Source organism: Protopterus annectens, chromosome 4.part1, assembly GCF_019279795.1.
Source record: "Protopterus annectens isolate FY-2018-M chromosome 4.part1, PAN1.0, whole genome shotgun sequence".
Lineage (NCBI taxonomy): Eukaryota > Metazoa > Chordata > Ceratodontiformes > Protopteridae > Protopterus > Protopterus annectens.
The window spans coordinates 690,164,115-690,191,650 of record NC_056734.1 but is presented as its reverse complement, the minus strand read 5'-3'; positions in this window follow the sequence as shown (position 1 = coordinate 690,191,650).

The window sequence follows — 27,536 nt, the reverse complement described above, 5'->3', positions numbered from 1 at the left end:
TATGAGGAGGCTTTTTCACGAAGTCTAGTAAATTGTGGAGTCAGAGTAGTTTATAGAATTGGGATCCTAAAATTAGCTCAGAGTTTGGTTTTATGGGTAGCCCTTTGGCTTTTTTTATTGTGATACAACGATTCTCACAGAAAAGTGAGTTTGCAATGAATCAGCAGATGCTGTAAGAGGTAGTCTGGACTGTGAGCAATGTTTTTCTAGGAGACAGAAGCAAAAATTTGGAGCCTATATTCAAGTTGAGAAGGGGGAATTCCTTTGCTAATGGTTGCACTAGCTGTCTGGGATAGAAAAGACAACCTCTTTTTGGTCTAGAAATGGAGGGTGTATATTTTTGGTTCTCATACTGATTATGTGGAAATGGAAGTTTAGTGACTGATCAAGCCATAGTCCTTTGTATTTGAAGATGGAGGTTGTCTCTATGTAATGGCTGTGTAACCCAAAGATAGTTAAAGAGTCAGGTGCTTGTTGAATTTTCTGTGGTGTTCAAAAAGCATAGTTTTGGTCTTGGTGGGGTTGAGAAGTCGTTTATGGTTTATGAGATATTGGTGGAGCTCATGTAAGTCTGACTAGAGCTACCAGTAAATGTTGGTGTGAGAGTGGCTGATCTGTAAATAGAGGTTAAATGGGAAATAGAGAAGGTCACAAGGAAGATTTTAATGAATATGGAGAAGAGAAAGAGGGCAAGAATGGATCCCTGTGGTGCATCTTAGGTAATAGGTGCAGATTCCGATAGGGAACATCCTATAGTAACTCAGAAGTGTCTATCAATGAGGATTTTTTTAAACCAGGGAGCGGTGTCTGGACTGATACAAATTTCATCTAATTTGCTTTGGAGAAGATAGTTGTTCATGAGGTCAAATATCTATGTCAGAAATATAAATAATGCACATGTAAGGAGGCCACTATCAAAGTTTAGCAGGATGTCATCAGTTAGAGACCAAAGTGCCATGTTCTTTGGAGGACAGCAGATGATACTGCTATATATATCTATATCTATATCTATCTATCTATCTATATATATATATATATATATATATATATATATATATATATAAACAAAAACACCGCATTCAGAAGGAGAAGTAATGAAAGAACTATTACAAAACAAACTTCAAAACAAATTAGCTTTAGCTAGGTGAAAGAAACACACAGAACAAGTGTATTTCAATGCTTTCATTCTTTAATTGTAAGAACTTAATCAGAAATGAGAAAACAGAAAATTACACTTAAATAAATACAGTAAAACTGTCAATCTTACTTCAAACAGGAAATCAAATATCCAGCAAGGAATGTCATCCAATAAGAAAACCTTGTTTGTTTTCAAAAAGCTAATAAAAATGTAAAAGACCTCTCTGGTTAGGGGGGAGTGGAGCTTATGGGAGTGAAAGAGCTTAATAGCCTGACAGAGGGGGGAGGGACTGGTTCACCTACACCACCTCAATGAACAGATAATGTTAAGACTGTCATTAAAGTCAGGCAAAAACTCTACATCAAGGAATAAGTACACTCCAATAAATACAGTAAAAAATAAAAACAATAAAAAAAGTAAAACACACTTTAAAAAATGTAAATCTCACTTTAAAAAATGTAAAAAAAATGAAATCAAATATCAGGCAGGGAATGCAGCCCAGTATAAAGACTTTATTTGTATTTCAACCAGCTAATTGTTGCTGTATCTTTCGGCTTTTCCTGGTTAGGGGTCGCCACAGTGGAACTCCGGTCCGCTAATGATTGGCAGTAGATTTTTATGTACCGAGTTGCCAGCCCTGATGCACAACCTTCAACGAAGGTACGCCCATTCACGCATGTCTCCACACAGAAGACGCTCTAGCTGAGAATCGAACGGGACAACGTCTTACTGTGAGGTGACAATGCTACCGCAGCACCACCACTCAACCAGCTAGTAAAAAGTAAAATTTCTGTTCAAAGGGAAGTGATGCGTGGTGGATATAAAAAGCTAAATAGTCTGATGGTGGGCAGATTTAATGCTAAGCTTTTCATTCAAGCCAGGCAGAAACTGCACATCTAAGAGCAACTGCCACTTTAGTTCAATTACCTCAGTTGTCCCAACACAAACTATTTAATTACATGGAGCCATACTGCTAGAACTTCCCCAGAGGAAAATTAAGTATTCCTGCAGACACACAGACACCATGGTCTGACAATAGGTTCATAGGCTCATAGGTTGGTACTAGGCTATCAGCCTGTAGTGTCATGGACATTCATGACCAGGTAAAGCAAAAGGCTAGAAACATTGAGGCCACCAGATATGCCACAAGCAGTACCACCCAATATCCTCAAAGACACTGAGGTGTTTCAGACAATTGTTGTGACTGGGCAATTGCTAATAGTAGCATGCTACATATGTTTGCATTAAACAATAATCTATATTATATCTTGAGTGCACATGTGAATGGGTGATCATGTATGCTTATATGTTACTGCAGGATCTTTGGGAGTGCTGCATATCCATCATGACAGAGATGTGAGTGTATGTTGTTATGCATATCTGTCATCTATCACTGTACAAGACAATCTACATTTAGTGTTGAGCTATATTACACTGTGATGTGATTTTATTACAGTGATGGCTGGATTCGATGATAGCCACCATGCAACATCTGTTACCATTAATGCTAACAGATGAATGTCTCCAAAATGTGTACTGATGGTACTGTATCAGCTGACATGTTTACACTGCAATCAGCATGGGATGATGTAGTGTATCATAACCACTGACTCACAGGAATCAGTGGATTCATGTATAATCTTTTTGGTAACAAGCAATGAGGGTCTGGAGGACACAGTGATGAAGCAGGAGTTTGCGGCCATTGAAACCAGGAGTGAATAAGATGCGGATATTGCCAAAGGATGATGCATTCACATAATAACATGCTATTTCTGCAGCAGATGATCAGCCAATAGCAGCCAGACAAGAATGGCTAATGGTATTGGCACATATGGGGCTCAGGAAGTGCCAAGGCACATCACCTGCCTTTGCCTTTGTACATTAAGATGTAAACCAGTTCAAGCAGATAACAGGTACCCATGCATATTTTTTTCTTATCGATTATCACTGAATTTTCAATAGAAAGGAAAACAAAAAAGAAAAAAAAATGGTGGGGTGATACAGTAAGAATAGGAGGGAAAAAGGAGGCCCAGTCAGAAATGTTAAATATTCTAGTAAACTTTAAAGTTCATATTAAATAAACAAAAATAAAACATTTGTTTTTTTAATGATCCAAATCCTAATCATTAGAAATCCACTGCTAATATTCTTAAATGCCTTTCTGATCTAGACCATCAAAGAAGTTTATTACCAAAAGTTATTTCTGAAAAATAACTTTTATAGATATACTTCAATCATTTACACTACTAGGAACATATACTTTTCCCAAAATTGAATAATCCTTTTTGGTATTGCCAAAGTTTTCCAAAATAAAATAGGCTATAATGTGAGGATGCATTCAGGACCAGAACTCCATAGGTTCATAGGTTTATAGGTAAGTACTAGGCTATCTGCCCAAGGGCATTTATAAGCCTAGCCAGAATGTGTTGGCTTTTGCCACCCCCTTAGATTAGTTCCCTGTGCTTCTGTCCAGCAGAGCCATTAGTTCCCTGCGCCACTGTCCAGCAGAGCCACTGCAATGATCCCCGGGGTACATTTTCTGTTTCCCATCCACTTGTCAAGGTTTCTCTTGAAGAGAGTTAGTGAGGGGCTCTGCCTAATGTAGATTGGAATCCTGTTCCAAAGCATGGGGAGTCTCTGGGATAGGACACTATCCCTCCAGCATGTCCTATTTATCATTGTGGTGAGGTTTATATCTCTAGAGCATGCGGCTCTCCGGAATTTGTTTTTTTTTTTTTTTTTTTAGGTGGGACATGGCCTTGTATGTCAGGCAGAGATCACCTCTAAGTAAGTGGTATGCAACTGAGTACAGCTGGAGTTTCTTGAGTTGGGCTACATAGGGCATCTGTTTGAGGCCAGTAATCCTCTTGGTGAGGTACTTTTGTGGCCTTTCCAGCTGTTGCAGGTGTCTTGTAAGGTACATCCCAAATGGAGCGTTGTATTCTATGATGGGTCTAATGAGTGATGAGTAGAGAGGCACAATAACCTCTTTTGTTCTAGATGCGAACCCTTTAGTGATTAGGTGGGGCACATAGAAGGATTTTCTAACCACCTTGGCAATATGATTATCAAAGGAGAGATTACTATCTACTTGGGTCCCCAAATCCCTTATTACATTTTCTGTATTTAGGGGACTACCACCTATGTGGTAGTTCACAGGTACTTTCTTTTTTCCAAAGGGGATGACTATGCAATTTTTGGCATTTAGCTTGAGGCCATAATTTTGACACCAGGTACCCATCTCAGTGAGACCCATCTGGAGGGTGTCTGTATCAGCTGGAAAATCAAATATGGCCCTTAGTTTGCAGTCATCTGCGAACTTGGTCAGCCATAGTCCTCCTATGCTTGCCTGTATCTCTAAGAAGTATATACCAAACAGGAAGGGTCCTAGGACTGAGCCCTGAGGGATGCTACTTGTAACCAGTTTAGAGTTGGACGTAGAGCCTGCAACTCTCACCATATGGGTTCTATCCATGAGCCAGTTGGCAACCCATCTCGTGATGTAGGGGTTTATGTTCAAGCTGGTGAGCTTGTCTATAATACTAGAATGGGGAATGGTGTTGAAAGCCTTTGCGAGGTCTAGGTAGGCTGTGTGGACCTCCTTTCCCTCATCTAATGCCTTGGTAACCATCTCAAAGAAGTCCACCAGGTTTAGGAGGCATGATCTGCCCTTAACAAAGCCAAACTGGGTAGGATCCAAGGTTTGGAGGTTCCCAGTGTCTCTGTTAATGAGTTCCATGATGATGCATTCCATAGCCTTGCAGACCAGTCTAATCAGGCTTATACGGTGATCCACCTTTGTGGAGTGGGATAACTGTTGCTGTGTGCCACTCTGTGGGTATGTAGCCTGTAGACAGGCTGAGTTTGAACAGTGTGTTTAGGTGAGGGGTTAGTTCATTTTGGAGCTCTTGTAAGACACAGCCTGGGACACCATCCGGTCCCACTGAAGCTGTGTTTTTGGCTTTGGACAGGGCTGTTTTAACCTGTGTGTTGGTGATTGACAGGGTCCTACATTCTTCTGGTATGGTTATGGGCCCTTTAGAGGGTGAGAGGGGGGTGAAGTTTGCACTAAACCTGTCTGCCAGAATGTTTGCATTCAATCCAAATAAATTCATGTAAGTTGTTGCTGTAATCCATCCCTCCATCCATCCATCCATTCCTACATACATTCACAATCCCTTTTCCCCATCCGAGGTTGGGGTGTCACTTCAACAGTGATAATTGTCTAGAGCCAATGTTCATATCACATTGCTACTCTAATAACACTATAATACAATAATTCTATAAGAATGCAAATAGCTTCTCAAAATGTAAGTATATAGGATTTAATTTTCACAAGTGGCAAACATATAAGCTCAGCCTTCTAAGATGCTGCCTCCAAACTTCCAGCAAGAGCCAGGAATACTTGAATTAATCATAGTTAGATTCTCAAGAAATACAATACTTGATGTATTATCTTCCAAGTAATAAAAGAATAAATAAGTTCAGAAGACAAGGATGTAATACATGTGACTAAAATTTTCTTTTCAATTTCAATTTAGTATCTCAAATATTTCAGAAGAAGTTTGGTTTTACCCCAGCAGTCATCAGGTAAGTTACAATTCTAATTGTTTAATCCTTGGTATATATTTGAAATTGAGTCAACTTAACTGTTGTTAAATTTATCATAGCCTACTATGTAATGAAAAAGAGAGTAACAGTAAATGATTTTACATACCAAATCAAGATATTATTTCCAACATTAGTAAGTTCTTTCAATAATATAATAACTGCGGTGGTGGTGCTGCGGTAGCATTGTCACCTCACAGTAAGACGTTGTCCTGTTTGATTCTCAGTTAGAGCGTATTCTGTGTGGAGACATGCGTGAATGGGCATACCTTCGTTGAGGGTTGTGCGTCAGGGCCGGCAACTCGGCATGTAAAAATCTACTGCCAATCATTAGCGGACCGGAGTTCCGCTGTGGCGACCCCTAACCGGCAAAAGGCGAAAGACACAACATATAGCTATCTGTTTTGTATAACTTATACATGTGCTACATTTTTCCCAAAAGAGATGGTATTTGTTTTAATAAGGTAATAATCAAATAATAATGCTTTTCTCAGTACAGACTCTAAGTCTAAACTTAATGATAAACAAAAGTTCTAACTTAGACACACATACTGCCAATAAAAGCTTTAGTTTTAGTATTTCTTTTGGATAATGCTCACAACATTTTTTTATCTAAAACTGTACTACTTTAATTAAAGTAAATGTCTTAAAGATTTCACAAAACCATTCATGTAAAATTGCAAAACAGTCTAGAGGATATATGTCTCCAGCAAGACATAAAAATTTTAAATCCTGTAATGCTGAAGAAATAAAGTCTAAGCGATACAATTTCCACAAATATTTTGGGTATACAGAAAGTCACAAATAAAAATGGATATCTTGGAGTATAACTCACAAAGAATTAGATCAGGAAATTAAGTTTGCCTCTCTGTTTTCATGTTAGAGATTATCTTAACTGATATTTGCGGCCTGGGTGGTGGTTTCCAGGTACTTAACTATCTTCTCCAACAAACTAAAATAAAAAGTTGTCATGGGATGTAATAATTTGTTATCTCTAACATTTTTAGTACACTTAACTTTTGATCTTTACAAGACCACTTTTGACCAATTGCAAAATATGCCTGTAATCAATCTATCCCAAAAAGATTATTTTATTAATAAACAAAAAAGTTTTCATTTTATTGTGTAGCAAATTTCTGTCAAAACATTTACCCATTCCTGTTTCTGCTATGACTCCTTGATGAGCAAACCCCAGACAGAAAACATAATTTAAGGGTTTTTGCAGGCAGCAACCCCCTGTACCCCTGATGTGGAAGGCAAGCCCTCCCCCACACCCCTGAAGTTAAATAGACCAATTCCATGGTTACATCAACACAAAGAAAGGAGCATTTAGCAAAAAAAAGGACATGACTGTTGACACATCTCAATGACAATGATTTTGTCAGGAGCCAACTGGAATGTCAGGGAAGTGAGCCTCAGGCAATTGGTAATGAAGGAGTCCATTGTTTTCCATCAGTAGGGTAACCTCCCATTCCCTTCTAACAACAGAATTTAAATCTAACACTTGAGACTTAATACCATTGATAATAATGTGACATCCATTTCCAAAGGAGTGCAAGAACTTAAAAACATCTAATGCACTTATGCAAGAGTTGTAGAAACTGAGTAATTTCTCATTAGCAAGCATGTAAGTAGTAGTAATAGTAGTAGTAGCTAAAGGCAAGTAATCAGAGCAATCATACAACTGAAAATATTTTTGTATAGAATATTATAGGTTCAACAGCAAGAATAAAAAAGTAATTGAACAGAGGACAACCTTGTCTTGTACTGCAGTCTAATTTGATTCTCTTGAGATATAAATACCACAACTAGAATTATACTAAACACAACCAAATATAACTTTTGATAATGCATAAAAATAAAACAAAGGACATATTTTAATGTTTCAGTAGAAAAGTTCACTATAGTTTATCAAAAACTTTTAAATATCAGGATTGAATAATAATAATGGTATTTTTTTATTATATACTAATTCAGAGATGTCCAAGATACTCTCAACAATGGCTTTAGTTTTTCTATCTGGTATACTGATTTTGATCAATTACTAGTAACTTTTAATTCTACCTATCCTTAATGTTCCAACCTTTTTATTATCTGAACTAAGTAATGAAGTAAGCTGAGAGTTAATCATATAACAGGTCTTTTATAGCAATCAATCACTGTTTTCAGGCTAGCCAGACTTTAGAATTAGAATTATGCAGTGTCAGTGGCACAACAGGTATACACTCACTTTTGGTGCAGAAGGCTGTAGTTCTACTTCCACAGCAGGTAGATAAATTACTGACACTGCAGTGCAGCCTAAAGGGGGCGCTGTATTCCTGAGTGTGCTGCCTTTCGGTTAAGATGTTAAACTCAGGCCCCATCTGATTGAGTTGGTGGTAACACAGGTGAATGTAAAAGACCTCAAAGAGCATATCGAAAAAAGTAGGAGTCCTTTATTTTACACAATATAAAATGCATATTATTTACATATTTACAAAATGTACTTGTTTACAGGCACACATATACACATTTCTATTTTATTACTATTTATCATTTTTCTTATAACACTGATCCATAATTGACCCCCACACCTTCTTCCACAACCATAATCTATTTTTTTCTCAATATAGCTACCAAAATCCACTTTCCATTACACAAAATTTCATTCAATCTTTCATTCCAAATAACCCATATTACATAAAATAAATTCTTATTTACCTTTCCCACATATTATTTCTTCTTGTTCTTATAACACCAATTCATAATCATATTCATATTTATATTGTTTATGTCATTAACATTCTCAAAAAAATTATTCACACAACTTTTCCCAGAGTTTCACCACTCTTTTACATTTCAAAAAAAAAAAAAAGAAAGAAAAGAAAAAAAAACATGCTCTGTTGTCTCTTTCTCCCCACAAAATAAACACACTCTTTCAACTTTCTTTTTATATGGCATATTCCTCTTCACTGGTAACTTATTTATTACCACTCTCCATAGGAAATCCTGATACTCTGATATCTTGGTGCAATGCTTTTTCCTGATTTTATTGGCTTTAAACACTTCTGGTAAATGTTTCCATGGATTTACGTAAGCAATAATGCTCAGCAGGGTGTGCATTACTGTGTAAATAATGCCCACTCAGGGGGGTTCTGAGGCCTGATGCCGTAGGCAGAGGGCCTCTACACCTTATACCACATATGTCTTTCTCTATATCACCAGTTTTGATTTTCAATATTAGTATTTTTCTTGATAATATTACATTTTTCATTTAAATTTTTTTTATCTTTTTCTTATTCTTTCATCTCCCAGATCAATTTGTACTTATATTTTTCATTATCTTCCATTACCCACTTTATGCAAGTTTTAAAGAAGTTTAAAGAAGCAGAATAAACAACTGGATTTAGTAACCCCAATCCCTCCTTCATCTTCCCTGATATTTAACACATCTCATTTCACTAGGTTTAATCTTGAGCCCCATATGAAAGGAAATACCAGCTGCATAATTTCCTTTTCATATTTTTGTGGGATCATATAAACATTTGACATATATGCTATTTTCCCATGAATACAGAGCCCACTAGATAAACCTTTTTCCTGAATGCAAATCTAGATGCCCCCTGCAAAAGACATATTTCTATCATTTCATTTATCAAACCCACCCATTGCATCATAACTATTTCATTTTTCCCAGATTTTATCCCTAGCAAAGACACCTCATTCATTGCAAAATGCACACCCCCAGTTTCACCACACCATCCAAACCCTTACTTTTATCTTTATTCAAGGTCATTTCCTTTAAACATTCAGTCAGTCAAACTAACAGTACTCTCATCCATATTTTGTTTTTAGCAGCTAAAACTATATTGTCTGCTGCTTATGTCAAAACTACTGGAATCACCACCTACATTTGCACCACGTATCTAACATATTTCATTTTATAAGCTATTTCACCAATATCACATTCATTATTAGTACAATCAATATTCCAGTCATGGACATCCTTGTCTCATACCACACGTCATCCATATTTCTTTACTCAGCCACCAATTCACTTACACTCACTCTATCATTTTAAAATGCTGACATGCACACTCTAATTCTATTACCTATTCCATACTTCAACATAATATCCCACAAAGCATCATGTCATACTCTATCAAACGCCATGCTAGTGTCACCATCCATAAGTTGCACATCCTTCCTTTTAGTTATAATATCATCCACAATTTCTCTCACAACCGATAACAGTTCTTGACATCCCTTCTCTTTTATACTACATATACTTTTTTCATAATATTCCCCAACCTTCCTCTCTGTACTATTATCATACAGATTTTATAATCTGTGTTATTTAGTGTAATTGATGTCCAGTTTTTTTATTTAATTCATCTCATCTCTCATCCCTAAATATTTTAATATTCCGCTGCACAGTTCTTCATAAACCAGCCATTCTTTCAACCATTCATACAGTATTTTTATAAAATACTCTTTTTTTCAATCTACTAATGTCTTGTACATTCCATATCCTATACCATCTGGCCTGATAATGAACCAACATTTACTTTCCCAGGTACTTCATCCAATTCACTAACAGTAATTACTTTTTCAAAATTTTCCTTAACCCATTTTGGAAAACTTTTTACCTTCCATTCTCTCTTATTTTTCTTCTTTTTACTTTTATACATATTTTTCATGTGCTGTAGTACATTAATTTACTCATGATTTGCTCTTATGTTCTTTTTACCTCTCCTTTTACATTTTCATTTTCCTCATTATACTAACAGCCTCCTTTACTATTCTACTTAAATATGCACATACTTCCTCCCTTCTGCCTTGTAAGTAATATTTTTGCCTAAACTGTAATGCCTTATTTTTTTATCAGTTTCTTTTATGTATTTCTTTTTCTTTACCATAATAACCTCTTGTATTACTCTAAATTCTCTAATACATTTTTATACATGTTCCCCTACTTCACTTTCCCTTTCCTTCTTACATTATCCTGCTGTTAAAAAAATAATTTTGATACTTATTTTTAAATTCAATCCACCATTCAAACCAGTTTTTATAGAAGCCTGTGGTTTTATGCTTCTTACATAACTGTAATACTTTCTACTATTCAATGTCATCACATAATCTCTCATGTATTCATTTCCTTTCTTATTTTAATATACCCCTTACTTCCATCACCTCCATCCATATTGCTAAATGGTCTGAAAAAACTGTCACAGCTTTAGCACCATTTGCTACTCCCAAATCTTCCAATAATATAAATAAATGTCCCCTTCTATAAGTCTATTGACTTTTGTTCCACTCGGCTAATTTACTGCATTTTATAATTTCCTGATTTTTTACATCTTTTCTTTTCTCTTTACATTTTCTCCTTAAATCACAATTAAAGTCTCCTGCAGTTATAATTTTCATGCTAACCACCACATAGTCTAATATTTGATGAAACAGATTCTCTCTTTATTTGCTAGTTATAATATGCATATAATGCTATAATTCTACACATATGTTCTGTCCACCTCACATCCACCATAGTTAATGTTCTCTTCCTTACCAATGTTGCATCTAGTATTTTCACTGTTTTTTTAAAAACCCTCCAAAACAGCATTCACTTCCTAAGTTCCATATTATAATTCTACCCCACAATTTTTCTGTTTACAGTCTTTCTTCACTTGTTAGGAATCTTACATCATCTAACAGAATAACATCCACATCACATTTAGCACACCATTCCAGTATCACTATCCTTCTTACAGTGTTAATAATACTGTTAACATTCACTGAAAGCACTCTAATTTTTTTTCCTGGGTTTATGCACGCATAGTCTTTGATCCTCATAATCAAATTTTCACTGGATAGAACTTCAACAAAATATTAGTATCTATCCCTTCTCTTTACATCTCTTTCTGCATGCACTCTATCTCTCTCCTCATTTATCTGGTCCATATTTTTTCTTCTTCAGCAGTTTCTTCTTCACCTGTCACCCTCTACCCTGCCTCTGATTGTCCTTCCTTTTGCATGTTTTCTTCCCTTTCCCTTATTTTTCATTATTTACTGTTTGCTCTTGACATTCCATGCAAAAGTTTACCTTTTGTTTTCATAACGTGCATTCAGGCTTGCTGTATATCGTTTCTTCTTGCATTGGTCACATTATACTTTATCACACATGTTAATTCAATGAAAAATTACCCACAAAAGAAACATTATTTAGGCTGGCCAGCATACCTTAATGCCCCTCTATGACCATTCACAAGAATAACACTTGCCAAGTGTTTCACCATGTTTTTTTTTTCCACATTTGAAAACAGCTTCTAACCTCCACCCGCCATTCCATAAGTTTTTCTCATCTAAGACTTTCGCAATATTATCAACAGTTACTCACAGACCCTGCATGCATTTTTTAATATTGTCTTCTTCCAGTTCATCACTTCTAAACTGCAAAGTAACATTTTTTTAACATTTAAGCTACTACCAGAAAACAAATAATTCTTCCATGCATAAATGCTTAATTTTTTTAGATAGTTCCATAAATGTCATCATCAGTCCATCAGTTTGAAATGTTAAGTCACAAAATATTATTGTCCCGATATGAATAACTTTTTTTTTTATTCTCACAGTTGCTCTTCTCTTCTTTATAAAAACAGTTTTATTTATAGTTTGTTGCTGCTCTCCTTTTTTGCACTTTAAACTTTGAACTTTAAAACCAGAACATTTATCAAATTGTCCCGTACATAATATTTATTACAGTGTCATTTTTTCTTATTCTCACAGTTACTCTTCTCTTCTTTATAAAAACAATTTTATTTATAGTTTATTGCTGCTCTCCTTTTTTGCATGCTGTCATTGCTGCATAAGGTTTACTTGCTGCATTATGTGCTGCCAAAAAACTAGACACCCTTTCAGTTTGTTGTTGCTTTCCTCTTTTACTTTCTGTCACTGCTGCATAGGTTTTAACTGCTTCATTTTCTGCCATATCACCTGGTTCCTTTTCTGCATTACCATCTTCAGCACTTCTGAAAAAGTTATCTGCCATCTCACCTCATGAAACAGCACGATTGTTACCTGGATCATCCTGCATGACTGATTTTTAACAGAACATCATCTGCATGTCTCCCTGACACCAGTTCTGTTATCTGTACCAGTTCAACAGACTCATTTACTTTCTTCTCCATGTACAGAGCTAAATGCTGCTCATTTGTAACACCCATCATACAGGAATCATTATTTACAGTCTGAAGCTCCATATTGAACAATTTTTTATTCAAACTCTCACTTTCCACCTCTAAACTCTCCATAGCTTTCCACTTCCCCTCCATGCTGCTACTTCTCTTAGGCCTCTAGGCCTCCTTGCTGCTATAGGAGCCCTCTATCACCATCTAGCAACTGCAAAGAGTAGGGGTTCTTTATTGAATACATCTTATTTACATTATTTGCAATATATACAATATATATATATATATATATATATATATATATATATATATATATATATATATTAATTATTTCCCCCTTACTCTGTTTTTCACAACAATAAATGTATTTTTTTTTTAAAATTTCAGCTAATACCCATTTTCCATTGTATTTTATTTCATTAAATCTTTCATTCTATATAACCCATAAAACATAGAGCAATTTTTATCAATTTCTTTTGATTCTTCTGTCCTTTTATCACCATAATATCCATATTCTATCATGTTCATATTTCTATTTTTTATATTTTTATAATCTATTAATATGTTAAGTTCATTTAATTTTTCCCACGATTGTTTAATCATTATACAATTCAAGAATACATGTTAATGTTGTCTCAATTTCAACACAGTAGTTACACATTCTTTCCTGAATTCTTTTATATGGCATATTTGCTTTAATGGGTAATTTACTTATCACTAATCACCATATAAGATCTCTGCACTTGTACATCTTTTAATTCCATATAAGCCTGGTTTTAATAACATTTATTTGTTTGTTATCTAAATGTTCCATGGATAGCTATAATACCAGTCCCTTATTATATTTTCATACCATTCTTTCCTGCCTTTTTCCACATTATCATTTTTTAATTTCCAAATTAATATCTTCTTTTGATATTCTTTATTCTCATTATTAATAACAGTCTTACATCTTTTTCCATGTTTTAAACTTGTCCAAACTTCTTCATATTTATATTTCATTATATCATTCACTACATTTCTACTTTTTTCTTTTAATCCCTTCAACACTTTATACATATTAAATGAAGCCATGTGTACTATAGGATTTACTAATCCTAATCCTCCCTCTTTTTCTTGAACATACAAGATTCCTCTTCTCACCAGGTTCAGTCTTGATGCCCATATAAATGAGAATACAGTCAATGTCAATAATAACTCTTTTTAATATTTAGTCAGGATCACATATACTCCCGCCAAATAGGCAATTGTACCTAATACAATAGAATTTATTAAATGCACCTTTTTTATATGATAATCTATATGCCTTCCAAAATCTACACATTTCTCTCAATTTTTATAACAATCTCTTCCATTCTACCCCCTTTTTCATATTAATTCCAAATGTTATTCCTAAAATTTCTACTTCTTCATTAAACTTAATACCCTCTGTCTCATCCAATGATCCAAATACTTTACTTTTATCCTTGTTTATGCTCAAACCAAGCATTTTAAGTATTTTTTAATTCCTTAGTTCCTATTTCCATCCATTTCATGTCTTTAATAACTAAAAGCATATAATCTGCATAAGTAAGACTCGCTAGCACATAAATACTGTCCATATCCCTTATCTTTCTATTTCCATATTTTTTATTCATTGCACTTACAATTACATTCATTATTAACATGAATAAAATAGTACTTGCCAAACAGTCTTGCTTTATGCCACATTCTATTCTTATTTCTTTACTTAACCATCCATTTAGTATTATTTTAATAATATTATTCTCATATACTGATCTAATGACTTTTATTATTTTGTCACTAAGACTATAATCCTGTAATATACCCTATAATTTTTCATATTGCATTCTATAAAATGCTTTGCTTACATCCCCAATCGATACTTTGGCTTCTACTTTTTTATTTATAATATCATCTATTACTTCTCTTAACACACATAATAAATATTGGCTTCCTTTTCTTTTTTTTCCCAAAAATTGTAGGTTCCATCAATCTATCCATACCTTTGGCTAATCTTTTCCCTATTATTATCATAAATATTTTATAATCTATATTATTTAATACTTCTTCTTCTTCTTCTTCTTCTTCTTTCATCTTTTCCTGGTTATGGGTCGCCACTGGTCTTCAATTCCTAATATCCTCTTTCTTCCTTCTCTTACATATAAATTTCAGAGCTCCTATACAAATCTTTTTTTTTCATTTATTCATTTATCCCTTTTTCTAATTATTCATTTAGAACCTTGACAAAACACAACTTTTGCCATTTTTTTCATATTATAACAAATATGAAACTCAATTCAATCTAAGCCATAATAGATCAAATTATTTTCTCTCTTCTTCATTTATATCCATTTCATTCAATCTTTTAATTATTTTTTACCTATTTTATGTATTCTTCTTTTCTTTTATTTCTATCCATATAGCCAAATGGGCCAAAAAATGTTTCTTTTGTTTCTTTTTTATGAGTTTCAAGGTATCAGATATTATAAAATAGTCAATTCCTGTCTTAATTTTACTTTTATACATGTCCAGTGTATATTATCCCATATATATATATATATATATATATATATATATATATATATATATATAGCTTTCCCACTTTTTTTCATATATCATTTTAACATCATTCCCTTATTTTTTCCTTAAATCACAATTATAGTCTCCCACCAATATTATTTCCATATTTACCCTTACAAAATTAAAATTTTTTGAACATTCCTTCTCTTCCTTTTTTGTAACATATGCATATATTGCAATAATTCTATATATATCCTTGTTATGTCTTACATCTAATATTATTATTCTACCTAACTCTACTATAGTATAATCTAAGATTTTAATTGTTTCATTACATAATAAAGCAATCACCAAACATGTAGCTCTTTCCATGTTCTATACAATATTCCCACCCCATCATTTTTCCATTTGTTTCCTTTCATCTTCTACTGGGATTCTTGCATCTTCCAGAATTATTACATGCATGTGATGTAGCATACACCAATCCAGTACATATAACCATCTTTTAATATACTTTATACTGTTAACATTTATTGGTCTTATTTTCCATCTTAATCCTTATCTTTTTTTTATTTTCTTTCATAATCACATTTTTAAATTGTCTTTTCCTATCATTCACCCTTCTCCCTATTGACCTTTTTTACCTCTTACTGTCTTCCAGCTACTATCTTCCTCTTTACTTGTTTCCAATACTGATTGCTCTCCTTCAGTTTTATTTTCTTTGCCTTTCATATCTTCCTTTTGTACAATATTTTGTTCTTCATGTTCATTTTCTATATCATTCTTTATATCATGCACATGTTCCCTCCTCTGTTCTTCCATCCCAACATGCAATTGTTCATTACAGTTACTTGAATCATGTCACATTTTCCCACATTTTTCACACATCAATTTACATTTCTTTGCTTCATGTCCCACTTCTCCACAAATAAAACATCTTTTATCACAATTACCTATTAAATGATATTTTTTCCCACAAAAAAGCAGGTTTTTGTTGTCCCTTTTATCTTACATATCCTCTATTTCCTTCAACAATTATTATACATGGAATATGTACAATGTTATAATTTTCCATTTTCAAAATTATCCCACAATCTCATTCCCCAGTCCATAGAGCTCTTTCATCATATACTTCTGCAATGTCCAACACTTCTTTGTAAACAGTTTTTAAATAGTCTTTCAATGCCTCCTTGTCTACTTCAGTCTGAAACTGTATAGTCATTATCTTTTTTGTTTCTCTATAAAAAGTTTGCACTATGTAAGAATTCCATGGACTTCCATATACTGTCCATTTTCAAATATAATGTCACAGTAAGTCTCTATTAATATGAATATAACCTCTTACCTCTTTGGGTAATATTCCCAAGAGTGCAATAACTGTGTCCCATAACTTGTACCTTTCTAGTTCATTTTTTGCACTAAGCCATACGGTGAACTTCTTATTTGGACTCTTTCTTCCACCTTCTCCTTCTCTTGCTTTTTTATTTCCTTCTTTCACCATTGAAGCATAATATTTCTTTATTCTGTAATTTCTCTCCCCTCCACTTCCTGGATCTTGTCCATGATATCAGTCCATGATACAATTGCTTCGCTCCCTGGTTCACTCTGCATAACCATTTCTTTCAAATAATTGTCCCACAACCCTTCCAATTGAAGGGTAACTACACACTCTGACTTAGAATCAGAAAACAGATCTTTTTGAAAAATATATTCTGAACCTTATAAAGGTTTGATACCCTTCACATCAGCATTCTCTTTTACTCTGACCATCTCTTTCTTCTCCAGCAACTCCTTCAATCTCTCAATCCAGATCTCACCACTCGAACAACAACTCTACAACTCTGCTTTCTTCTCCTCACATTCCTTTTCATTTTCCACTACTTGTACTGCCTCCATCTTGCTTCCAGTTTCTCCAGGCTGCCTTCACACCCAGAAGGGTAACTGAAAGTGTCACAAACAGTGTCATCGTTCTCTCTGCAATGAATAGGGGTTCTTCATTGTATTTATAAATCTATACATCTTATGTACAACCTTTCAACACATATTTACATTATTTACAATATTTACAATATTTCTAACATGATTCTTGCATTTATATTAAGCTTTTAACTTTTTAACCCCTGACTCTTTTCTCCACAGCCAAAGTCTTACTTTCTTCAAAATCTCTGGTAATAACCACTTTCCATTGCATTTTACTTCATTAATTCTTTTGTTCCATATTATCCATATTATGCAAAATAACTTTGCATCCAGTCTTTTTTTCCTTTTGTTTTACACTTTTATAATGTCCATATTTAATTATGTCCATAGTAATACATTCAATGTTCCCTAATTCTTTTAAGTATTCTTTGTCATATATTTCCTTCCACAGTTTAAATTTCATTTTATACTGTATAAAATGTTCAGTTGTCTCTAATTCACCACAATGTAAACAAATTCTATCTTTTATTGTCTTATATGGCATGTTTGCCTTGACCGGTAACTTACTTACTGATTTTGGTAACTTACTTATTGATAACCTCCAAAAACAAAATCTGCACATTCTACATGATTTTTGTACCTATTAATTTTCATTTTTACTGCTTTTATCTTTTCTTCACTTAGATGTTTCCAAGCATAAACTTAATAAAATGTATCCATTATATTTGCATATACATCCTTCTATTTTTTTTCTATCTTTCCTATATCATAGCAGTATTTTCTCTTAATATAATTTCATGTCCATACAAATAACTTTTTTACTGTTTTTAAATATTGCAGGTTTTCTTAAATTGCTTGTTTATCTTCTATGACTTTTGTTAGTAACTTTTCTTTATCTTTCCTGTTTACTAAGATTTTGTACAAATTTAATGAAAAACAAATACAATTGGGTGCAACAAGCTAAATCCTCCTTCTTTATTACTTACACATATAATGCCTGTTTTCACTAGATTTAATCTTGACCCCAAAATGAATGTAAAAATTACATTCATTAAATCCTTTCCTAATGCTAATGGAATTGTACATACATTTGTTAAATATGTAATTTTACCTACTATTATGGCGTTACATAAATATGCCTTTTTCCTTTCTTAATTTTTCAAATCTTTTGGGTTTCTAATACCATGACAGGAATGGACCCCAGTCCTAAGTCAAAGTATAATTAAAGTTCATGAAATTAGTATTGTTTCAGTCTTTGATGTCAAACAGAAGTGCACTTCGCAGCACCTGAAATGTGTCCAGTAATGACTCCTTCTGCAATTCATATGGAGTTACATGTATTGGTAACATATCTAAATATAATTGTAGATTTTTTTTTTGTAAGACCAGTTGCTCCTACTATATTGGAGCTGTCTGGGTATCTTTCTTCCACATTGCTCTCATTTCTGCCTGCAAATCCTGATATTTTATGACTTTGTGTCTATCTGTATGCAAGACACTGTAGTCACTGGGTGTGGTGATTTCAATGATCAATACTACTTTTGTCTTCTTTTCATGGACCACTATATCTGGTTTTCTCACATCTATATTTTGAACTGTTGGTAATGGGTGATCCCACGTGATGTAGACTTCATCATTTTCTTTGATGCTTTGTGGCTCATGTTTCCAGTGGTTTTCAGTCACTTCAATGCCATAATGTTTGCACAATCCTCAGTGCAACAGTCTTACCACATCATTATGCCTTTCAGTATACACTCCTTCTGCCATTAGTATGTCACAACCAGCAACAAGATGTGCAACTGTTTCCAATTTTGTTTTACAAAACCTACATATGTCTGTTTCTCCCACATGTTCAATTGACTTTGTAAATTAATGTGTGCGTAGCCCACTGTCTTGGGCCACCAATATTAATCGTTCATCTCTTGGTTTGAATCTGTCTCTCCTTAACCATTCCTGCATTTACTCCTGATCAACATGAGGTTGTTCCGGTGATTTTCTATACTTGCAACTATATTTATACATTTTCCACATTTCCTGCCTTCTCATCTGGTCCTTCACCTTATATTATTTTTGCTTTTTGGCACAGTCAGTTTCTGCCTGATTTTTATCTACTTCTGGCTTGATTTCCATTCCTGCTTGACTCTGATATGCTTCTGCTAGACTAAGCCAAGAAGCCATCTTAGATTTATTCTCCTCATGTTTCAAAACATTCACTATGTTTGGGTCTTGTGAGGTCAGCAGATGCGTGTAGTCCCAAGGTTGCAGATCTATACATGTAATCAATTTCAAGGAGGCTCATCCCTCCTTTGGAATGGTGGTTATATAATCTTGGTATGCACTGACTTTTATAAATCATTTGGTTAGCATGAAGCATCATTCTTGTTTTCCTGTCTAATCTATCCAACATGTTTTGGGGCCAGTCAATCACTCCAAAACTGTAAGTTAGGCCAGGAAGAGCAAATTGGTTTATAGCCTGAATTTTGTTCCTAGATGTCAACTCTGTTTTCAGTATTGAAGTCTTCTAAAGTGCTCCTTACTAAGTGTTATTCACATTTCTTCATATTTTATTGTTGATCCTTCATCAGTTCCTAAATATTTATACACTCCCTCTTGCTCAAGTTCTTTTATATCACATTATTGCCCAAATTGATGTTTTCTTGGTGCTGCAGTTTTCCTGCTTTAAAGGTTGCTTTTGCACATTTATCAAGACCAAATGACATTCTTATATCATCTGAAAAAGTTTTGATAACTTGCAATTGTGCTTTCAGTTCCTTATTTGATGAGCTATACAGTTTTAAATTATCGACAGAGAAGATGAGAAGTCTTTACACTTTGTTTTCTAGGAGCCATATTATAGCCATGGCCTAAGCTGTTAAGTAGGCAGCTTTATGGGTTAAGGGCAAGACAGAATAGCAGCGGTGACAAAGAGTCACCCTGGAATATCCCCCTTAGAATTTTTATCCCTAGGATAATAATTTGTCCTTTATTGTGGCTTAATTGCAAAAGTGGTCTGCCAATCTTTCATGTTCACTGCAATGTAGTCAGTGTAGGGTGTATCTTATACATTTTTAAGCATGCTTTTATCCATGAATGTGGGATACTATCAAATGCTTTTTTTAGTCAATCCATGCCATACTTAGATTCTTCCCCTTTTTACAGTTCTCCACTGTGGCTTTATTTAACAACAAATGATTCTTTGTTCCATGTGACTTTCTTGTATTGCCTTTTTGTTCTATTGCCATAATTGAGTTTTTTTCTTCTAAATGACTATAAACGTTGTTAGCATCAATTCCAGCGTATAGTTTATACATCATCGGGAGGCAAGTTACGGGTCTATAATTTTTAGGTTAGTTTGCAGGTTCACTCTTAAGTAGGAGCATTGTTTTTCCTGTTGTTAGCCAGGTTGGTGCATGTTTGGGGTGCACATATAAATAGTTCTTACTCATGGCTAAATCTTTGTGCAAAGATGTTAATACTTTTAACCAGAAGTTAGGTACTGCATCTGGGCTGGGGATTTTCCAATTAGTTGCTTTTCTTAACTTTGCTTCAATCTATCTGGCTGTTACTTCATCCCATTTCATATCCTGTACCTTTAAACTTCTTATTCTTTCTTTTACTACTTCCTTTTTTAATTTCTCCAAATCGTTTGGGTTTCTAATACCATGACAGGAAAGGACCCCATTCTGAAGTCAAAGTAAGATTAAAGTTCATGAAATTAGTATTGTTTCAATATTTGATGTCAGCCAGAAGTGCTCTTTGCAGCACCCACAATATGCCCAGTAATGACTCCTTCTGCAATTTGTATGGAGTTACATGTATTGTAACATATCTAAATATGTTTGTAAATTCTTTTTTATGAGACCCATTGCTCCAACTACTTTGGGAATGTCTGGGTATCTTTCTTCTAGATTGCTTTCATTTCTGCCTGCAAATCCTGATATTTTATAACTTTGTGTCTCTCTGTACAAAAGACAGTGTAGTCACTGGGTGTAGTGATTTCAATGATCAAGGCTACTTTTCTCTTTCCATGGGCTACTATATCCAGTTTTCTAGCATCTATCTTTGGAACTGTTGGCAATGAATGATCCCATGTAATGAAAACTTCAAAATTTTCTATGATGCTTTGAGGCTCATGTTTTCAGTGTTTTTCAGCCACTTCAGTACCATAATGTTTGCACAATCCCCAGTGCAATAATCTTGCTACATTATTATGCCTTTCAGTATACAGTCCTTCTGCCATTAGTATGTCACAACCAGCAATGAGGTGTGCGACTGTTTCCAATTTGGTTTTACAAAATCTACACTTGTCTGTTTCTCCCACATATTCAATGGACTTTGAAAACCAATGTGTACACAGCCCACTGTCTTGGGCTGCCAATATTAGCCTTTCATCTCTTGGTTTGAATTCACCTCTCCTTAACCATTCCTGTGTTCACTCCTGATCAACATGAGGTTCTTCCAGAAGTTTTCTATACTTGTAACTGTATTTATGCAATTTCCACATTTCTTGCCTTCTCTTCTGGTCCTGCACCATATATTTTTTCTTTTGTTTTTGGCACATTCAGTTGCTGTCTGATTTGTATCTACTTCTGGTTTGATTTCCATTCCTGCTTGATGTCAATATACTTCTGCTAGATTAAACAGAGAAGTCATCTTAGCTGTATTCTCCTCATGTTTCAAAACTTTCACTACATTTGGGTCTTGTGAGGTCAGCAGATATGTGTGGAGTCCCACAATTGCAGATCTATACAAGTAATCAATTTCAAGGAGGCCCATCCCTCCTTCAGAATGGGGCATATATAATCTTCGTATGCACTGATTTGTATAAATCATTTGGTGAGCATGAAGCATATTTCTTGGTTTCCTATCTAATCTTTCCAACATGTTTTGGGGTGAGTCAATCACTCCAAAACTGTAAGTTAGGACAGGAAGAGCAAATTACAGCCTACATTTTCTCAAAAATATGCAAAGACCTCATATTCTACCATATCTCTCCATTGTTGTTCTCTTAATTGCTCATTTCCAAACTTTATTCCTATGATTTCCATATCTTCCTCATTAAATTTAATGTCTTGTATTTCTCCTAAAAAGCCTAGTACTTTATTTTTTTCTTTATTAAGAGTCAATCCTAACATCTTCAGTTCTTTACTGAGCACTTCTATCGCTGTTTTCATCCATTCTGTGTTCTTAACTGCTAAGACTAGATCATCTGCATATGTAAATATTACTGGAATCATAATTTGTTCTGGTGTCTGGTATCTAGCTTTTTCCAATATCAAGTTAATCCCAGTGACCGCATCATTCATAATTAATGCAAATAAAATGCTGCTGGTTGAACAGCCTTGTTTGATACCACTTCTTAGCCATATAGTTTCACTTATCCATCCATTAATAATTACTAATCTTACTTCGTTTTCCATGTAAACTGACTTCAGAATATTTATTATTTTATTACTTATGTTACATTCTTCTAAAATTTTCCACAATGCTTTGTGCAGAATTCTGTCAAAAGCTTTGTTTACATCTCCTATTAATATTTTAATTCTGTTTTTCTTTTTGTTATGTTATCTACCAATTCTCTTATTAATATTAACAGTTCTTGACTTCCTTTACTTCTAGTTTCAAAGATTGTTTAATATTCTTTTTTCTATTATTTTCATGAAAATTTTATAATCTGTATTATTTAGAACTAATGGTCTCCAATTTCTTATATACATTTTTTTCTCCCTTTTTCCATATGAACTTCATTACCCCTAAGCATATATTTTCATCATTTATACCTTTTTCAAACCATTCATTCATTACTTCTAAATAGTCTTTTAGCCATTCTTGCATATTTTTGTACATTAAGTATTCAAATCTATCTAGTCCTGTATCTGATTCTACATTTACTGTCTTAAGTACATTTTCCAATTCTATTATTATAATGTTTTCTACATGCTTTTATTGTCATCTTCAGTTAACTTTTTTAATTCCCATCTATCTTCTAATGTAATGCCATTTATTGAAAATGTCTCTACTATACATTCTTTGATTATTTTCATAATTTCTTCTTGTGTATTTACTATGTTGCCTTTTCCACCTTTTATTTCTCATAATTCTTGCATTTTCTTTGACCATTTACTTAAATATGATGCTACTTATTTTTTCCTTGCAAAAAGTATCTTTGTTTAAACAATCTTAATTCATTTCAAACAGCTTTCTTTCTTTTTCTATAAACTCTTCACTATTACTTGCTATGTTTTTGAATATTTGGTTACTAATTTCATTATATACTTTAAAATCCTGTTGTGTTTGCAGTTTTTGCCATTTTAATAAATCTTTTCTATATTTTTCTTTCAAATTGATCCACCAACCCATCCAGTCTTTATAAATTCTCTCATACTTATGTGATCTTGCCATAATTGTAGTATTATGTCCTTTGCCTGTTCATTCAATTCCAACTCATTAATTCTTTTTATTTCTTTGGCTATCTTTAAATAATTTTTTTCTTCTTGTATCTCTATCCATATGACTAAATGGTCTGAAAATCTTGTGATTTTACACCCTTGATGTAGTATAATCAAGCTGTCTGAAACTATAAAATAGTCAATTTTGGTTCTTAAATTGCTTCTTTTGCATGTCAAATTCTTATTTTCCCATAAATATATTTTATTATGTTTAATCAGATCTAGAATTGCTTTAGCATCTGCACCTTTTTTACATCTGTGTCTTAAATCACAATTAAAGTCCCCCATTATGATTACTTACATGTTTAAATTTACATGATTCATTATTTTTCTAAACATGGTTTCTTTTTGTTTCTGTAAGGTATATACCTTATGTCTAGTATTACTTTTCTTCCAATGAGTACTATTGTATAATCTAAAATATCCATTCTTTATATAGAATGACTATACCAGAGCATTTTTCACTACCTAAATTCCAAATTACTTCCCATAAACCATTTATTTTCTACCTTTCTTCATCTGTTGTTATTCTAATGTCTATAAGTGCTATGATGTCCATATCTAATGTCATACACCGTTCTAATCCTCCTAGCCTACGATGAATATTCTTCATTCTGTTGATGTTAATGGCTAAGATCCTCACTATAATGAATAAATTTTATCTTCACCCTTTTCCTTTTTTGTTTTGCCCAGTAGTTACATTTTTGAACTTATGTTTCCTATCTTTTACTCTTTCACCTATGGAACCTCTTTTGTTTCTTGCTTTGACCCATTTACTTTCTCCTTCATCACTTGAATGACTTATTTCTTCTTCCTCGTTTCCTTCCTTATCTTTTATTTCATTCATACTCTCTTTCATATCCATTGTTACTTTGACTTCATTTACTTGTTCATTTTGTATTCCCTCTATAGTGCTGTAATACAATTTCCTCCATCTCTTGTTCCTGTACTAATGATGGTTCTTTTGTATGTTTTTCTAGCTCTGTAAAATCCATCCAAGAATGACCTATCTTTTCACATTTTATACGCTTTTGTTCACATTTCTTTGCTTTCTGTCCCATTTTTCCACATATAATAGCATTTACTTTTATCACAGTTGTTAACTAAATGATCATCCTTACCACATAAAAAAATGTCTTAGGCTGTCCCCAATCTCTCACCATATCTTTGCTTCCTTCAGTGTTAATAATATTAGGTAAATGCACAATTTTTTTCATCTTGAATTTTCAATATTACACCACATTCCCACCCCCAGAGTCCATAAGCCTCTATTATCATATATCTTTGTGACATGCAAAACATCTCTACATATAGTCTTTACTCTTTCAAATCATCTCTTTCAATTTCAGTTCTAAATTGCACAAATACTTTCTTTTTTGGCTTTTCTACTAACTCATTACATCTGAGTGATGCCTCCAGGTACATATGCAGTTAACTCCTACTGACGCCTCTAGGTGTCAAATATTACTCGTTAATATTTATATCAATAATTCCAAAACCATGTTATGTACAAAGTTTTGAAAATTTTCATCTTAAAGCTTACACAATAGCAAACTCAACTGCATTAATATCTGACCTCTGTTTAGTGCAAGTAAATAGATATTAACTGTTGTTTTTATGATATTAATTTATATAGATATCATTTTCACATTTTTCTAAATATCTCAACAACCAAGTAACACAGACAGAACTCCTTAACCTCATATGAAAGTTCTCAGCTAGATGAATAAAACACTGCTAGCAGTATGTGTGTAACTTTAGTGGTTGCTGAGAAAATGTAAGTTGTTTACAAAATATTACAAATGTAATAGTTACATTGTTTACTGTGAATTATAAAATTCAGAACCTAAAGAATACTACTACTATAAAAATACTTTGTGCTGAAGAGTTTGCCTTTTATACTATCTTTCATAATCCCTGTGGTTCCAGAGACATGAACATTTGTTCAAATGTGAGGACATAATCTGATTCTGTGAAAAGCATAGGCTCTACCCATTGGAAGTTACAGTGCAAACTTCCTGAGCTCCATTGGAGAGAATGAGTTAAAAGCCTCTATGTAACAAACACAATTGGCCAGCAGTGAAATAATTCAGAATGAGAATAGAAACACCTAAACAGAGTGTAAAAAGAAAAACTTTAATGAACACAAACCGGTTTCGGCACTCCAGTGCCTTCTTCAGTGTGGGAAAAAAATAGACATACAAAAGCCTGTGAAGCATCAATATTTAAATAAAACCACCACCAATAGGAACCTTGGTATGTTCCTATAAATCAATGCATAAACATGAACTCATAAATAATGTAAAAAATGAAAAATAAAAGGTAAATAGTGAATAGATAATATAAAAGTTAATATATTGGCTACTAAATATAATGATCAAAAACAGAGTATGGTAGTTTGGCTAAAGTTCATATGCTATCCAAACGTTAATGTTGACATATTGTAGGAATAATGCACAAAGAATTTAATTAAACCCCTAGGTCCAATATATCTAATAAATATAGATAATGATCTAATATGTATTGTTATTCATACATGTAGAAACACAATTAGGAACCAAATTCAAAAATCATAAGGCAGAAATTAACCTACGGAAGCATCATAACATGCCCTTGTTTCAAAAAATACAGTTATAAGTGGTCATTAAGACCTGGTGGAAATAACGCACCCAACGTGATGATCCAGTACTTCTCTTGGATCATATAAGGAGAGAGGGGGCAAATGTAGGCCATATTAAAATGCTGCATCTAACACTGAAGCCATAGCTACAGAACAAAGGACAAGATTGATTAGGTTTCCCCTCACATACTCTTCAGATGTTAGTAGTATATGTGACATTATTAAAAGGAACTGGGGCATTTTTGATACTGTAGATGAATTAAGAAATGCCATAGACACTGTTCCATATTTTTCTTTTAAAAATAACAAATCTTTGAAAAGGCATTTGTGCTATAATACTTGTTGATGTCTAAAATCATAGACTGTGTTATATTGGAGTTTAAAAGCAGGCCATGTGACGAGAAGGTCATTTTGGAGTTGGTTCTGTAATTCTGAATGAGATCTTTCTGAAACCATATAAACAGCACTCAAAATAGGAAGGAGATGGAGCAGGTCTAGAGACAGTTTACTGATGAGGGTGGAGAAGGATATGGGGGATAAGGACTGATCAAAGCTGAAGCTTCTGCGCATAGGGAAGAGTGGATCTTTACCCAAAATGTTCTATTGCCCAGGAAGTTGCAGAACCATGCTAAGACTGTGCATCTTATTCCAATTTCTAACAGCTTTTTCCAGCCTTTTGATGTGCCTATCTGATATACTTATGATGAGAACTTCAATGTAGTTGTTAAATTTTGGATTAATGTAATCTAAAATATTAATCCTCCACAATCAATGTTATTTATACTAACGTAATTTATGTTCATTTTCTGTTAATGATATTTGACAGATGTTTTATTACTTTAAAACTGGATGAGTATAACCCTAGTCCAGAACAAGAAGGCTAAAAAGAAAAAAAATACATATATACATAGTTCCCCTTTATAATCTCAAAATAGTGAAATCTCGAATTTCAGTACCTCGAGACCATAAAGGCAAAACTTCAAAATAGCAAAATGCATAAGCGCAAACCCAAACATCTGGAATCCGCACTTATGCATTTATGTTACATTGAGTGAAGTGTTTGGCTGGGATGGTGTCCGGAATTTAAGGTGAGTGAGTGTATGTGAGTGTTTTTG